The sequence below is a fragment of the Furipterus horrens genome, unplaced genomic scaffold, assembly GCF_987537825.1.
Source record: "Furipterus horrens unplaced genomic scaffold, mFurHor1.1.pri manual_scaffold_7, whole genome shotgun sequence".
Lineage (NCBI taxonomy): Eukaryota > Metazoa > Chordata > Mammalia > Chiroptera > Furipteridae > Furipterus > Furipterus horrens.
The window spans coordinates 9,532,534-9,550,263 of record NW_028327177.1 but is presented as its reverse complement, the minus strand read 5'-3'; the positions used below and the strand labels follow the sequence as shown (position 1 = coordinate 9,550,263).

Here is a 17,730-nt window from a genome sequence, read left to right as displayed (position 1 = left end):
ACAAATACGTGAGGCTTCTATCCCTGCACACTACTACAGAGCGCTCTTGTGTGTTGATGGCCAGTGGCGTGGCGCTGGATGGCTGTATAGGTGATTAGGGACCATTCTTGATTATTTAGCTGCCGGTTAACGAGTCAGTGAGTTCTTTAGGCCTTTTGAGCAATCTCACCACCCTTTGGCTTTCATTTTCTTTGGGTGAAGGATGGTGCTGAGGAGGGCAGGGTCCAGTTCTCATCCCCTGTGTTTCGCAGCCGGAGACGTCATGGATGAAAAATCGGTAGCCGCGCTGCGGTCTCTCCAGTGATGGAAGTTAGGCTAGGAAGCATCGAAGCACTCAAAATGAAGCTTTTCACCACTTCCGCAGTCGTTGTCCTAGCTTTGTGGATCAGTAACAGCCTCTTAGGATACAGAAGTTAGCCTTGCCTAAAGCAAACCAGGAAGGATATAGTATATTTTATGCTGACATAAGGAATTAGCAAAAAGGAAAAAATCATATTCACTTCCTTCATTAAATGTTTGAGTCCCGGCGAGAGGATAAACATGGTCAACAGTTATTTCATAAATACCCACAACTGTCTAAACTACCTGTATTTTTCAGAACTTACATGCATTTTCTCATTTTACCAAAATACACGATATATTGTCAAGTGCCTGCAACGAGGGAGTCCATAAACTATATTCTGAATATAAAGACAAAGGAGTAGCCTGAGCCAGAGAAAAGGCGGTCTCCTGAGAAGCAACGAGCGTTCGACCACTCCTCTCCCTGCCCCTCCTTTCTCCCAGGCCCAGGCCACGGCCTGCCTTTGGCTTTTTTGCCTTCTGTCGAAGGTCAGAGTCTAGACAGGGACTCACTGGACAGAACTAAAAAAGACAACTGGATTGGTGGAACAGAACTGTCCTGAATTCGGGCAGCATTGTGGCAAGCTGAAGTTCGCAGTTTTCAGAATTATACAGACATCTTCGGGTCTTGGTGTCCTTCGTGCTAAAGCCAGACGTTCACATACTGGCTGCGTAAGGACCTACATCAAATGGCAGAGTAGACTCAAGTGCCTTTTCTATCTGTTCTGCCTTTCCAAGTTCTTCTGGCATTATCTGCTTTTCTTGAGTCTTCCTGTGGCCCCCTAACTTCTCTGAGTCTTGTCCCTTTCCAGTAAAAGGTTTACTGTAAGGGTTGATATCATTAAGTCCATCCCTGTGTGTGTCTGTGGCTCTGTGTCTATGTGTTATGTGTACATAGTATCTACATTTTGTTTTTGTTAGTAATGCACTTTAGAATATTCCTTTCTTCTTCTAACCAAATCAACTCCAACAGTAGTATTCCTTAAACTTCTAGGATTATGGACTCTTTAGACAGTCTGAAAATCATCCTGAAAATGTACATACACCTAAAATGTTGGGTAGAATTTCACGGCGTTCGTGCACACCTAGTTCCTGTTATGGACCCCAGCGGGGTTCAGAATTCCTGTCCCAGGATGGGAGTCCAAAGTTACCTACTTTCCTGGTCACTGGTGACCATTGAAGATACACTTATGCACCAGGCACTCACTGAATGTCCACTGTGTGCCGGGAACTGCGCAGGGCATTGTAATGCAGGGAAAGGACAGGGGCCCACCCATCAGACGTATAGAGCGGTGGCAGAGACAGACGAGTGGACAGACAATTACTGGACAGAATGGCTGCAATGGTAGAAGTCTAGGATCCTTTGGAGAGCACATGAGCACTTAAGTCAGCTTTGGAGCATCAGGAAACTCCCTAGAATGACGCCTGAGTTGTTCTCCCATGTGGAAGGGATGCTATGCACTAAGTTATGAGAGTTATAGACTTGTGTGTTATGATGAGAAATTTGGATTTTACTTTAAAGGGCCTTAAGTTAAGGAATGATTTTTTTTTTTTTTTTTTTAATATCTGTGACTGAAAAATATAACTGGCTGTAGTGTGTGTGGAGCATGGGTGGGCAGGGGAAAGCAGGATGGGGGCTGGCAGCCTTGGGTGGTAAGCCAGTAACGACAATAGTGATGTTAACTGAAGGACTGACAGTGTGGGTGACAAGAAGAGGGGGAATTGAAAGGATATATGTTGTCTGACTGAATTCATTTCTTCAGTAAGTATTTGTTGTGCTCCTGTTTGTTAGACACTGTTACATACAGTGGCAAACTAGAGAGATACCGTCTTAGTTCTCAAGGCTAGTGATGACCATAACTTGCAGGCTTCTGGAGTGGACAGCTCAGTGTGTGTGTGTGTGGTGTGGGGGGGGGGGGGGGCGGGGAGTGCTTCCCACCAGAGCAGAAATGGGTGTGTGTCTCAGACCAAAGGTCCCTGGGCAGGAGAAGTGCTTCTTCAACCTACAAAAACCCCGTCTGGGATTTCAGGACGTCCTTGTAGCTGTGAATCGCTGTGTCTAATGAGAGACGTTGCTGTATGAACAGTAGCTGGGGAGGGGCCTTAGAACCATTGATACTGATGACAGATGGAGCTAGGAAGTGGGTGAGATTGCCCAGGAGGAGCATGTGGAATGAGAGGAGAGGGGGACCCCGCTTTGGGGGAAACTGAGGAGGGAGCCAGGAGTGTGTAAAGAGTGGAAAGCATGTCCCAAGATGGAGCCAGGGAGCAGTGGGGAGGGTCACAGTATGGCCGTGGCAGTCCATGTGCGGGGGTATTGGAGAGGCTTCTGGGTCAAGGTGATGACCTGAGCTTACATAGTCAGCTTCCCATGTTCACCAGCGCCTTTCTTCCGAAGGGAGTCATGAATCTTCACATCACAGGGCTCGGGCAGTCAGCAAAAAATAATGAAGAAATTTTATGCTAGGTGAATTATATCTCAATATAGCTGTTGTTAAATGAAGAGAATAATAACGACGAAAAATCAGTCTTAGACATATTGTAACCACGTTGTCATTTCAAAAATGAATAAACTATAAGCATTCACATGTGGGGATGAGGTGGGGTGGAGCGAGGGAGAAGATGTTTTATACAAAAGGAAAATAAATTTGTATCCAGTACTTAGTAGCATGCTATGTAACAGTCATCGCCTTAGACATTAGAGAGGAAAGGGTTGTTGCTCAAATTTTACAGCCAGATGAGACTTCTTTTCTTGACAACAAAAAGTCTTTGACATTGAATGACTCAAAATATGCCACTCTTGTGCTTAACCTAAAAAAATATGTGCGAAGACATCCTAGAACCAAACAAGTAATTAGTAAGAATAAAAAACCCAAAGAACCCGGTAAGTCGAAGAAATTGTAATCGAGTATTTTTAAGTGGTACGGACTTAACTGTGAATAACAGTTGTTAATATAGTAGTAAGCCACATGCTAATGATAAATGGTCCCTCAAAAAGAATAATGTTACAGCTTAATAATAATGGGGATCTGTGATCATTAAGTGTTTCAACAGCTCGGCAGAAGGAAGATGGACGAGTGCAAGGAAATTCCAAAAAGCTGTTTTATTGTTGGCGCCAAAAAGAAAGTTTAAAGTTAAGTAGTGCTAATGTAGAAATAGGACAGATAACTTTTCAATCAATTGGCTAAGAGTTCGGGTGGGGGGACATTTGAATGCATAAGAAATAGAATACTGTATAGTTTAAAATTAAAACTGAGCATATTTATTGCCATGTACTGACTGCCCTATTCTATTAAAAGACAAGGATTCAAATTGATTTTTTTAAATCAGCCATAACATGATCCAGAAGCACACCTTAAAAAAATTTTTAAAAAAGGTATACAACAATAGTTGTAGAGGGAATTCTTAAAATATATATATTTCAAAAGTAGTATTTTTAACTATGACAATAAAGGCAATCTGTAAACTGAATGACCAAAAATAAATTTTAAAAAAATAACCAGAATTGACTCAAAATAACTAACACTGTGATGACATTGACAAAGAAAGAATTAAAACAAATATTTCTTCCTCCCTCAAAATGCAAATTCTAGACATACTCATTGTTAAATGTGGTCTTTTTTAAAAAAAAAAAAAAGATTTTATTTATTTACTTTTAGAGAGAGAGGTGGGAGCGGGGGAGACATTGTTGTGCAAGACACATATGGATCTATTGCCTTCCGCACGCCCCTAACCAGGGACCTGGCTGGCAACCCAGGCATGTGCCCTGGCTGGGAGTCGAACCTGTGACCCTTTGGTTTGCAGACTGGCACTCAATCCACTGAGCCACACCAGCCAGGGCAAATGTTGTCAAATCTTAAAGAAACAGGTATTTCCTATGCTTCCTAATCTATTTCAAGTCACAAAAAATTATGGCAAATCTCCCAGTTGATTTTATGAAGCTGAGATGATGATGACCACATTCTGTGTTCTTTTCTTTTTCTTAAAAGCTAAGAACACTTTTTCTTAAAACTACACGTATGAAATCGTAAGTCAAATACTAGCAAAGAATTGTTAATATGATCAGTTCTGATTTGTGTTAATAACGTAGCATTTGTTTTTCATTAGAAAACCAGTTACACAGTAATCGCATTGAGAGATCAGAAGAGCAGAGCCTTTTCAGCCACTTATTCCTGTGAACCAGACATCGCTCTGGTGATCCAGCAGGGAACCAAAGCAACCAAGTCCCTTTCTTGGTGAAACTTAAGCTCCAATGTGAGAACAGTAAGAAACAGACACACAGCTCGTGTAAGAAGCACATGTGAGATTTTGTGGTGTGATAGATTTTCAAACCAGTGGGGGAAAGCTGGCTATTTGAGAAATTTTTTAGAGCCATCGGCTAATGTTTTAATGACAGTCAAATCCAAGATTACTTTAAGATGCGTTCCAGTGAATTAAAGATTTTATTTAAAAAAATTAAAACCAAATATGAGAAGCTATAATCAGGGAATATTTATATTAGCTCACGTTCTGCTAGACGTTTTCACTCATGTCAAAAGGAGAAGTTCTTGGAAAGAGTTATTAGCTAAAAGATAATGTCACTCTGTTTCCAAGATGATAAGGACAGAAGCAAGTGCTTCAAACTTGCAGACAATCAGCAGAGCATAACACGTTTGGAAGCTGTATTAGAAGGCTACAAAGGACTGAAACTTCAAAGGGTAAGCCCAGCATCATTATGTGACACATCACGTTTTTGCAGCCAAAGTCCTGCTGTACTAACAAGATTCGAACATTTTTCAAGTGGTTCCTGCAACCTAGGTATTGTTCCAGTGCTTTCGACATGCCCTGCCTCATGTAAACAGTACTTAAAACAGTCATGTGAAGTGGGTACAGATAGTATTTTACATATTTTACTGGTAAAGATAAGAAGAGAACGGTCCCAGTAGCTTGCCTGAGGGCGCCTGCTGGTAATTGGCAGAGCCAAGATTCACACCCAGTCTGGTGCCGAGGTCCGCCTCCCTGACCGTCATGCTGTACCAGACGCAGCAACTGATTTTCTAACTAGTCCCAAGGTCTCAGAAAAACATCTTTCTGAAGATGAATTCAGGGAGGGGAACTTTTTACCTTCATCTACCAGAAGAATAAATGTGGGTGATAGCTTCTCAACTCACGGCTGCAAAACACACTTGGGGTTTGGGAGGGACCCTTCTCTCACCTACATCCAGTCTTTGCCAGGAGATCTTCCCGGGGAGTGTTTGGAACTCAAACCTCACTCAGCTGCCAAAATAATGTCCAGAAAAATCCCTCCGAAGTATTTTTGAGCAAAATATTCTTGTGTTTACTCCAAAACAGGTGAGCAGGCTTTGAACGCCCCGCACGCTGTTGGCCTCCATTGGCAAGGCTGGTTTTCCTCGGTGTGTGGCTGTGCAGGCCGAGCTGTCTGGTCAGTTTTTTCCCAAATCTGACATTGTTTTCATATCTTAAGTTCATGATATTTATTTATTTTTTATTTCAAACATTAAAGGCAGGTTTGAGTTTGTTGGGTTTCTGGATTTTTTGTTTTTGTTTAAGTGTATTTAAGGCGCCATGGACTTTTAAAAACATTGAGAAACACTATTTTCTATGTTTGCTTCTTGCTGTGGAAAGGTAAAGATGCTCACAATGTATTTTGATTACTTTTTTAATCCTCACCCAAGAATATGTTTATTGATTTTTGGAGAGAAGGGAAGGGAGTAAGAGAGAAATAGAGGGAAAGAGGCACCCATTGGTTGCCTCCTGTACACGCCTTCACCAGGTATCAAACCCACAAGCTTCTGGTGTACAGGATGATGCTCCAACCAGTTGAGCCACCTGGCGAGGGTGAAACTGAAGCTTTTAAAGCAACGTTAAATGAGTTGCCCAAGTTCTGACAGGGGCTAAGTGTCAGAGCCAAGATTTGAACTTGGACCTGTAGTCAAAAGACCTTTTTCCCTACAACGTACTATACTGTGCTGCCACCACACGGCACAGATCCCAGAAGGGGAAGCAGGCTTGGGGTTTAGGACAGGGAGTCTGGCTTTTAACATGCTGAGTTTAAGAGACTTACACAGTATCAATTTGGAGGCAAACCATTGGAAGTACACTCTGGAATCTGGGGAAGGAGCTAAAAATATCCTCAGCGGTGCCATCAGGAAATGCTTGTAGCCTTGGAAATAGATGAGATTGTTGGGGAGCAAGGGGGTACTCAAGTTCTGGAGCAAAGCAGGCCCATTCAAAGCATTGTCGCCCACCAGCGGTGCTCCCCCTGTTAGTCTCTTTAGATCTTAAGCCTAGCTTTTCTTACCTGTAAAATAAAGATTAATTGAAATCGCAGTACACAGAAAGTACTTAACATTGTGCCTGGCAAATGGTAAACTCTCAGCTATTATTGCTTTCTCAGATTAGAAAGAAAAAACTGTCCTCCCACGCCATGTCTAAGTAAAGCTAGGTGACACCTGAAATAAGGATATATAAAGGGAGCTTATTTATGCTCTCTGAGTTCCATGTTGCCTTGTCTTGGAGAATGTTGAATTCTGTTATCTGATAGAGAATTTGAATTAGCAGGTGTACACAGATTCTGATTTTTGGGGGGGCGGGGGGGCAGTCTTTGCAAAGCCTTGCTTATAGTAGATACATAACAAAGTACTGATCGATAGCAATTAACCCCAAGGGGCAGGCCCTTTTCTGGCACTGCACAAAAAGACGCGGTGGATGGGTGTTTGGGGAATTCCTGCAATAGTTCAAATGGATCACATGAGGGTTTTTTTTTTTTTTTTTTTTTTAAGTTTTTACTTTACCTCTGATATCAGTTCCAGGGGATTATGTGGTTTCTCAGATGTGCTGGATAAGAAGTAGTAACTGCATAAACATTGGGTAGGGAGTGCCGATCGTGTTTTAAATACACCTCTTAGTTTTTCCTATAAAACCAGCATCTCATGTGACTAATATTTATTATGGCATTGCCAAATTGGTATTGAGCCTTCCCTCCAGAATGTTTCCAAGGAAGTCATATAGGCTGTCTGATTTACAAGACAATTACATTTTAGAAACTACATTTTCTAAATGTTATCCACAGAAAGAATTCTGAGAAAAAAATTTATTCCCTTGGGGAAATGAATTTTGTTTTCTTGGTAAAAGGCTACCATGGATTCAGTTAATTGTCAGTTTTCGCTGTTTTTTTATTTTTATTTTTTCTAGTCATAGTCATAATTTCTCCTATAAGATTATCTAGTGTTTTGAAGCTCCTCAGAAAACTAGAAGAGATTAAATGTTTTCCGGTCCAAAGTATGTGTTTCTAAAGCTATAATTAGGTATCTCTCGGCAAATTAGCAAACTAATTTATTTATTTTTTTATTTAGTCAAAATTCACCTTTTAGAGTTAGGCTTGTTTTTGATCCTAATTAATGTCCAATTATTTCTTTTTTTTTTTTTACTTTAATAATTACCTTTAACGAGTCAAAGTCAAATACCTCTGTTGTTTATATTTGTGTCTCAGTCATGTTTAAAGATGTCTGATAGCAAGGTCTTACGCACTCTTTCGTATTCTTTTGAATGGCTAGGTGCATGTCAGTACCTAGTATTTGAGTCATCAATGTGCCACAGAATGTTTTACAAAGACATGCAGTGCGTCATCAAGTCATCGAATTACCATGATAGCTGTAAATGGGACCCAATTTGCAAGAGTAAATAGTATCCCCCTTTAAAAGAAAGAACATCAACAGTACTCATCACTCACATTCTGAGGTTTAGTTAGCTCTGACTTGCTAAAAGAAACTGAGCAAGTAAATAGTATATACGTACAATCTATATCAAGTTCTGAGTCATTGCTTTTTATGTGATTGACTGACATAGATTCTTTGTTGTATTGTTATCTGTACACCTCAGGGTTTTTGTTTGCTTGTTTTATGGGTTTTTTTTTTTTTAAATAAAGAGTTAATAATTTGATTATCTCATAAATCCTTCCTATTTCTAAAATGCTATAAGATATTAAGTCTCATTTTCTCAGAGCCTTAATCCTCTTGCCAGTTGACATAGAGCTGTCTGGAACTTCCTTGGTGTGAGTGGCTGACTGACACCGTGACGTCTGTGTAGGCAGGAGTGGACCCCCTTATTCAGCAGACATGTGACATGCTCGCAGTCCAACGAGAGCTCATAAGTCAATAGGGAAGGGTGGTGGTTTTACAACATGCCACCGCGCTACCCCCTGGATCCTTTGACACTCCTCCCTTCCAAAGGTGGGGCTCTACTCCCTCCCCTTGAATCTGGGTTCTGTGCCTACCTGATAATAGACTATGGCAGAAATTATTCAGTTTCTGGGCCCAGACCTTAAGAAACTAGCACTTTCCAAATAAAATCATTGTTTTTAAAAAAGCCCCGGCTGGTGTGGTTCAGTGGATTGAGTGCTGGTCTGCGAACTGAAAGGTTGATGGTTCAATTCCTGGTCAGGGAACATGCCTGGGTTGTGGGCCGGGTCCCCAGTTGGGGGGCGTGTGAGAGATTTATGTATCTCTTGCACATTGTTATTTCTCTCCATCTCAGACAGTCCTATAGGCTGTCTGATTTACAAGACAAATTATATTTAGGAAACTATATTTCTCCCTCCTTTTCTCTCTCTCTAAAAGAAATAAATAAAGTGGGTTTTGTTTTGTTTTTTTTAAGAAACTAGCAGCGTCCATTTCCTGGGTCTTGGGGACACGAGCTCTGAGAAGCCAGCTACCATGCTGTGAAGGAGCCTAAAACGCCCCTTGGAGAGAGCCAGGGAGAGCATCCACCTGTAGCTGTGCCCGAGCCATGTCAGAGAAGGCCCTCCAGCCCCGGGAGAGCTGCCCCAGCCAACACCATTCTCACCGAGCCCTGCCCAAATTGCAGATTCATGAGCAAATAAATGACTGTCGTGCTAAGCCACCCAGTTTTGTTGCCAAAACAAGAAGACAGACACATAAACAAGCAATTCTGAAGCAGCGTAGAATCATGATGACAGTGATATGTAGTGGATTTCACAGCAACACCGAAGAGAGACACCTAATCCTTCCTCCGTGTCAAGGAAGACTTCCTCAATGAGATGACAGGGGGACTGAGTGTTGAGTGAGTAAAGGGTTAGCCAGGTGCTGGGAGGGACAGCCGGGTGTGCTGGGCAGAAGGCACAATAGTGTGATCAGAAGTTAAGGCAGGGTGGGAAGTGTGGTTCTAGTACGAATCCCTGAGTTTGGGGTTTTTTTTTTTTTCAATTTGGCCACACCACAGTTTTGGAGCTGAAACTAGATTGGGCTCATCTAACCCAACCTCCCCTTTTATAGTTGAAGCCACTGAGTCAGCAGCAAGGTGAAGCAAAAGAATGCAGATATCCCAAGTTGGGTGTCTGGGAGACCGAGCTGGAGATAAGCCCGCTCTCGGGATCAGCGCCCGTGGCAAGAGAGGGAAGAGGGAGGAGCCAACTGCGAAGACCCAGTTCTCAGCAGCAGCTTCAGCCAGGCCTCTGTACCACATTGACCAGCCCCTGCGTGCTGTCACCTGGGAAGGGCCATGACCTTGAGCAAGGAGACTCTTTAGCTAAAGTGGTACCTAAAGAGGGCTGAGAGCAGAGGGCTTTCTGCCATCAGCAGTCCCAGCCACGGCATTCCTGAGTACCACCTGTAAGTCCACCATGGACTCTGGAGTTATTTAAATATGGGTTTAAATTCTAGCTCTGCCGCTTCCTAGTTTCTCAGAAAGCTGGTTACATTAGGGACGTTCTTTAACCTTCAGGACCCTCTACTATAAAATAGGAAAAATAATGTAAAAACGAAGTCTTGGTTTCCTTCTTTGTGAAATAGGAAGAAAAATTGTACCACCCATTTGGAAAGGTTGTTAAGAGGATCTGGTAAGATCGTAGAGGCCCTAAAGTACCTACTTTTAGAAGATTAATTATTATTATACTGTATATATGTCAAGTGCCTAGTTCAGTGCTGGATACATAATATTTGCCACGAAAGTTGTTCAATAACTATTTCATTAAAAATGTTTCAGAAATGTTCAGTGACTTTGTAGAGGCCAAAGTCAGTGTCAAAGCCAGAGCTGGAATGCATCTGCTTACGCTGCTCTTGGGTTTGAGTTTCAAATCAAGGAATACGGGAGGAGCTGTCTCTACAGTGAGTCAGAGTGTGGTGTAAGGGAGTGGGTCCCTAAATGTGACTTTACTCTGGAGAGTCTGATTCCTTAGGCCAAGTCACTGGTGTTAGCCAATGTGAAAATGTGTTTTTCAGAATAGAGCCAAGAAGATAAAATTAAAGATGAAGTCATCTGGGTAGCAGAATGGCACCAAAAGAGCACTGTTGCAGAAGGATGCTTACAGTTTAGGACAGGTTACTTTGATTCATTGGGGATGTATATATACATATACATATACACATGTGTATACATACATACCTACATACAGGGGTGGGCCAAAGTAGGTTTACGAGTGTGAGTACCCAAAACAATTTATTCTTGTATTATTATTTATTGTATTGTTTTCCATATGAACAACTGTAAACCTATGTTTGCCCACTCCTGTATATACATATATACATACATATACATATATGAGTATTAACAATGGCTGGACTTCTTCTGGACAGACCTTTGTGTAAACACATATATGACTGTACTTAAGTGCATGCCCATCAGATCTGACTGTTTTCCCCAGCAGATGGAGATTCTAGTCCTGCTGGCTCCCTCACTTAGTGGATGTAGACCCAGGGATAATTTACTCTCTCCCCGGGCTTGAGTTTCTCTCCAAAACGAGGCATTGGATCTAGGTGAGCGCCTTCGTGTTCTGTCATAGCTTAATTCTTTAATTCCCAACACACCCTACAGCACAGACTTAAGACAAAACACGCCTATGTTGTCCCACAGATAAATGACCTTATTCCTTGTGTACAGAGGAGCACAATGTGTTGAGCAGTGCCTGCAGAGGAAGGTGTTCAGTGGCTCTTACTGAAAACCATGGTAACTCCCAGGAAAGAAGGAGAGAAAACTCACTGTTTTGTGAGTCAACCAGAGGGCTCCCTAGTCATCACAGAGTCATGTCCTCGCCTGCAGTTTTTGTGTGGAACCATCCAAATTTGTTGTCTAACGTTTATTTACAATCACTCTTGTGTTGGATACTGCTCAGGGCAAGTTGACGCAAGCTGCGGCCCTGCTTGATTCATCCAGGGAGCGGGCAGCAAGGTTGGAAATGCGAAACTTCTTGTTTTCGCTCAGAAAACCTAGGGGTTGTCAAACGTAGTCTCGACCCAGTGCCATCAAGCCTTTGTTGTTACAAAAGCATCTTTTTCCCCCATTTTTTCAGTTTGGCTTCTCTGCTGTTACTATGCTCATGTAATTGGGTTTATGACTTGAAGAGCTTTTGACATTTTGGCAACTAAACTCTCACTGGAGATTCATCACACTTAAGATGTTTTAATATAACTTTTATTAATATCTTGAATTCTGGGAAGTTAATCAATATCAATACACATACACTTTTAGATTTGTCCTTTCCTGAACCATTATACATTTTCACAGAACAAATATTTAGTCCTTATGATTTTGTAACCAAGGGATTTAAAGATTAACTTTGAAAATAGGTCAGGGAAAAACATCTACTTTGGTTTACAGCTAATCAGGCAAGGAGTTAAAAAAAAAAAATTGAGGAGCTTTTGAAAAGCATTTATGAGATTAGTTTTATGTCATTTTCTGAAAGCCGCTATCTGTAAAGTTGAAGTATGAGTCAAAGTTATGCCCCTCCTTCATTCATCCATTCATTATTATTCATCCATTCCTTGTTCATGCAGCCATTCACCCAGGATTGCCCCAGACGCTGGGGTAACGGAGATAAATAAGACAGCGAGCACTTACTGAGCTGGGAAAAGCTGGGGAGCTCAGTGCTCACAGCCACACAGTCTGGTGTCATGGCTGAGCATTATGGGGTGGGGACAGTTGTTTCCCTACACCCACTAGTAAGCAGTGTGACTCTAGGTGGGACCCATTCTGTGCCCATATCCTCGTCTCTGAAATGGTATTGCTCACCCCCCCTTACTTCATAGCGTTGATGGAAAAATCAAATGAAATAATCGTTTTGAAATCACTATTATGCAAAGACAAGGAGTAATCTTGTGACTGGCAGGCAAGTGGTTTGGACCATTTCATTGCCTCTGTGAAGAGTGTTGAGGTTGAGTACATTTCTGTTGTTCTCTTGAACTAAATCTGTGTGTGTGATGGTTATTCTTATCACTTCTTTCACATGTACAACTACCCCACTTCCTGTTCACGGGGCAGAAACTTCATAATGAGGTAGCTGGAGGAATGATATCTACAGCTGGTCATGCTTATTTAGAAAACTATTTAATCCATATCTGCATTAAATCAACAAGTATTAAGTGCCTAGACCTAAGTGGGCAGAGAGAGCATTAAAGACTGAGATGAGTTTTGTATTCAAGAAGCCCAGACTTCAATTTAAAAATTGAAAGTGGCCAACTAGAAATCATTATCTTAGTTGTAGTTTCCAAAGGATCTGACCAGAGGTATCCAGTTGGCTTTGTAATGTCTCTAGCGGCCTTCTGTCTGAGATATTGAAACGCCCCTTTATCCCTACTGGATAGACAAGCTCATCTTATGAAGAAATTAGGAAATTACTTCCAGCATCTGCTAAGCTTAGGTCTACCATGCAGGTCCTCTAGAATGAGGCAAGTGGTCTGATCTTCCCTAGAGCGAAGCCAATCCTGGACCCACTCAAGAATCCCTCTCGAGTATCAGCTCTGGAGTACAGAGATTTTTGTGTTTTTACTCACTGCTCTCTCCCCAGGGCCTAGAACAGTGCCTAAGAACTAACACTCACTGAAAGTGTTTTGAATGAACGAAAGTTTCAGTCTATCATATAGAGTCTTCTGATACTCTCATACCTGCAGATAGACAGTTTCTCGAAAATAGTGACACAACTTTATTGGTCTCCAGATTCCAGTGTCTGGCATATAATTGGTGTTCTGGGTGTTTGTCAGATGCACATATGGACGGCACGCCAGGGCTGTGGTGGATGCCCCAAGATCAGGATCCCCAATCTCTCCCCAGCAAGAGAAGGACTTACTCCCATGAAATCTGAGCCATGGCCCAACATGGCCTGCTACAAATGTGAAATTTCACTGAAGTTTCTTTTTAATAGTTTTCCTGTTTATTTTAGATTTTCTACTCCATCCATCTTTCTTTTAAAAAATAATACTCAGCATGATGGATAAAATTGATATTCCAAGAAGAAACCTTGTGTATATTACCTGCTGAGTCCCATCCAAGTTTGTTGTACATGGTGGCACTCGTCCATGCAGCACGGCCCAGGGCAGGGCAGGCGAGTCTCGAAGCCACTTCAGAATCCTGTGAGGGATCAAAGAGCCCAGAGAGAATTGACCCAGGACAGGAGAGAGAAGCTGGACGACTGGCCTGACTTAACTTCCTGGGAGTTTTATTATGCTGTCTGTCAGCCTCTCTGACTCTTCTGACTCTTTCTGAAATAATAATAATACTAAAAAAATACCTTGACATATGCCTATGTCTCGTTTGATCTTCACAACAGTTCCGGGAAAGTGCTGTTTGTTTGTTTTCAATGTTAATTGTTTACACAGATGAGAAATCTCAGACAAGGAGTGGGGCCAGGACCAGGGTGCAGCAAGTCAGGCACTTGCCTCAAGCGCAAAATTTAAGAGAGTGTCCCCAAAACTTGATAATCAAGGTAAATACTATTTTGTGCAGCACTTTAATATACGAAACTTTGTGCAGAATCCAACAGAGCCAAGATTAAGTAAGGTGAGGTGAGTGAGTTGGGTCGTTCAGGTTAAGTGCAGGATCACTCGGATCTTGTCTTGATTTAAAATTTTATTTTGTTCATCCTGGATGTTTTGGCATTAATTTTGATTTTTAGAATATTGCCTTAAAATATTCATCATCTTGATAAGTAAGTTTCTTTGTACCCTCTTAAGTTTTGCCTGTGAGGCCCACGCCTTCCTCGGCTCATCCTAATTGCAGCCCTGCGTTAGAGATCATGTGCCCGGTCACACAGCTTGTAAGGATTGGAGCCTGCACTTGAACCAAGGCCCCTGGCCCCTTACGTACTCTCTCTCTGACACACCACATGGCCACTTAAAGGGCCTGCATGTCTTTGTCTCCAAACGTCTATTCATCTTCGTGTTGGTCTACGTCTTCTTAAGCCCTATTATTGTAAATGCATATTAGACACCCTCTATTGATTTTTGTTTTAATTATTTTTCTATTATTGATTTTAGAGGAGAAGGGAGGGAGAGAGAAGGGGTGAGAAACTTCAGTGTGAGAAACATCGGTTGCCTCTTGCATGCGCCCCAACTAGGGACAGAACCTACAGCCCAGGCATGTGCCCCGACTAGGAATCGAACCCATGACCTTTTGGTTTGCAGGACTATGCCCAACCAACTGAGCCACAGCGGCCAGGTCATGCACCCTCTGTTGTTTTACATTATTTTATTTCTAAGCATTTCTGGGTGAGTCTTATCTCAAGGGCACACCACAAAATTATTGCCTTGCTTCAAACTAAATTCTATAACTCAAATTAAAAGCATGCACATGGCTCACTCCGCAAGAGCTAGGGCAGAGGAGGCCAATTTTTAAGCACCATCAAGTTGTAGAATGACATAGTGATTAGAATAGCAACTAGGAATTCAGCAGCATCTCTTCTTTTAAAATCTAACCATATGTACTTTTTAAAAAAATTAGCAACGTGTCTTATAAAGTCAGAACGCCTACAGCTTTTGCTCTTCAGTGAAATTTCTTGAATAATAAAATAGTCCGCGGTAACGAGGAGAGATACCATCATCCGTATTTACCTTCTGTGGGAGGAGGGGCCACAGGACCATGGGGAGACCCAAATGATCTTCTTCTGTGAAGATTTTGTTTTTCTAAAGTGCGTATCAGTTGGTCCTTTTATTTAAGGGGAAGAACAGAAAACTGTCCAACTAATTGCTTTTCTTACACTTGGCCTTACTTCTGAGTAATTTACAGGCATCCTTAAGAAAGTCAGCTCCACTCTACCTCTTGAAGAGGAACACAAAAAGAAAAAGAAAAAAAGAAAGGAAATACTGGAAGCTGGAGATAAGAAATAGAAGGTAAAATAAAAGAAAGCAGTATAGACTTTTTTCTTTGCAATTAAGTCTTAGTCGAGGTAAGGAGAGTTGAGGAGTGTTTATTCAGAAGGACGAGAAGAGATGTCAGGCGTTACTGTGTTTTGGGGAATATCACAGGGAAAAACCCTGATGTATAATAAATGAAGGCATTGAACATTTTGTTCAAGGACCGGACAGAGAAGCAGAAAAGGGTCCCTTTCCTAAGTACGCATTCTTTTATTGCTTTACTTTAATGACTATTATTACGTATGGGGGCTTTCATTCATTCATACGGTATTTTTATGGGAGTTTATGAGAAGTGAGACTAGAAGGTCAGGACTAAACGGCGGAGGGAGTTGAATGCTAGATCAGGAAATGAGAAGACACAGAGGAGGACTTAGTTGTGTGTTAAAACAATAAGTATTCTGAACAGTGTTTTTGGTTGGTTAAATTAGAAACACCAGAAGTGGTGGCTGTGAGACACATGGGAGACAAAATGGGCATTCGTCCCTGGGGCTTACGTTGGTTTTTCGAAGGAGAACGAGGTTTTAAAAGGACCCCAGGGTTTTATCCTGAGTGCCCTAGAGAATGATCAATCCATTACAGGGGGGAAAAAGGGGGCAAAAGGAACTATTTAGGGAATGGAGGTAAAGATGGTCTATTCAAGTTCACACATTCTCTTTGAAGCCATGGCGTGATGAACAATTAAAATGTCCCTTAGGTTGTCGAGGATGCAGACCTGGGTTATTTGGAAGTTGTGTATTAGCGGGAGCAGCACAGAGGGCTGAGAGGGACACGCGGGTCCCTTGGCTGGAAAGAGGAAGAATCGTCATAGGAGAAATGGGCTGAGATGGAGGAGGTGCAAGGCGCCATAGAAGTGTGGGGGCCACGGGAGGAAGTAGTTTCAGGAAGAGTGGTGTAGCAGGGCTTGCAGAACAAAACTAATGAGTAATCACAGGACTCATCTTGAGTCTCGAAAATAAAAATTGAGAGCCAGGAGGAGGAAGAGTGTCAAAAAGTAGGAAGCTAAAGTAAGAGGTAATTCTATTGGACGGCCATTATGTGAACCTTAAACGAAGTTAATTTGATGAATGATATTTTTCCTGGATGACTGGTAGACACTTAAATCCCTCGTGTGTTGTCAATTCAAAGGCTTTTTAAATTGGTAGATATTGGGGGATTAACATACATTTGTCTCTTACTTTGAGTAAGAGAAGTTGGTTCATATACGGCTGATTAGATTTTATGTGTCCAGTGGCATCCCCAGCACAGAAGTAAAATGCTGTTTTTCTTTCACTTTTATATCTGTGGAGCAAACAAAACCATACACTTTCCAATGACACATCTGGGTATTCCATTCACTGCGTGGTTCACTTATTTTCTGTCCCTGTTATGGCTTTGAGAAAGAGGAGTTTTTTATAGCAGGGGTCGTGATAGATGTGTCCATTCCATGATCACAGCTTTCTACAAAATTATCAAGACTCTTGCTTTTTTTGCTTTGAGTGTTTGCCCCTGGCAATAGTTCATGGACTCTGATAAATCTAAAAGCTAAAAAGGCGAACTTGAATCCTTACAAAGATTAACTTGGTTCGCTTCTTGAGTCTTAATAACAAGACATCCTGAGTCAGTCATCATCATCTGTAGTTAAAAACATCAATCAGATTCATTTCCCAAGAGCCTTTCACCAAGCTGCAACTGTAACAAAGTAAGTTAACATAACTGGTTAGTGTATCCTCTGGAAGTCTTTGTTCACTTATTTATTCGTTCATTTACCATTTATTGAGTACGTACCTGCTTTCTGCCAGGTTGAAGTAAACATCAGTCGCTGCCTCTAGGGTTCTTCAAGACTAGTATCTTTACAAGTAAGAAGAATTTCAACACAGTGTAGTAGACCTCGAGGGAACTGTAGGAAGAGAGAGAGGTAAAAAATGAAACCGGAGTATATAGGGGGCGGTTTATGCGAATCCTATGTTGCTTGCTAAGGAATCTGAATTTTATCCTGAAAGCAGTGGCATGCATTGAACTGTTTTTAACTATTCTGGGTAGGATGACAGATTTAAGGGGTGGGACAACTGGAGGCAGGAAGACAGTTATAAGCCAATACAGTAATTGTGGTGAGGAGGGTCTTATTTAAGGTACCAGCAAGGTGGGTGTGGAGAGGAGAAACTGAACTTGAATTTGGGATGTAGCAGCCATGTGTTGAAGACAAGAGGTAGGAGGGAGTAAGAGACGGGTAGAGTCAAGGACAAGTTTGTGGTTTAAATGCCCAGGCCACGGG

At 41.8% G+C, this 17,730-nt stretch overlaps 1 protein-coding gene across 2 annotated transcripts in view; it reads left to right on the top strand.

Annotated features, from left to right (window-relative positions):
* Positions 1-17,730, top strand: part of NSMCE2 (NSE2 SUMO ligase component of SMC5/6 complex) — a 211,595-nt gene that overhangs the window by 115,816 nt on the left and 78,049 nt on the right. The gene's annotated exons all lie outside the window — the stretch shown is intronic.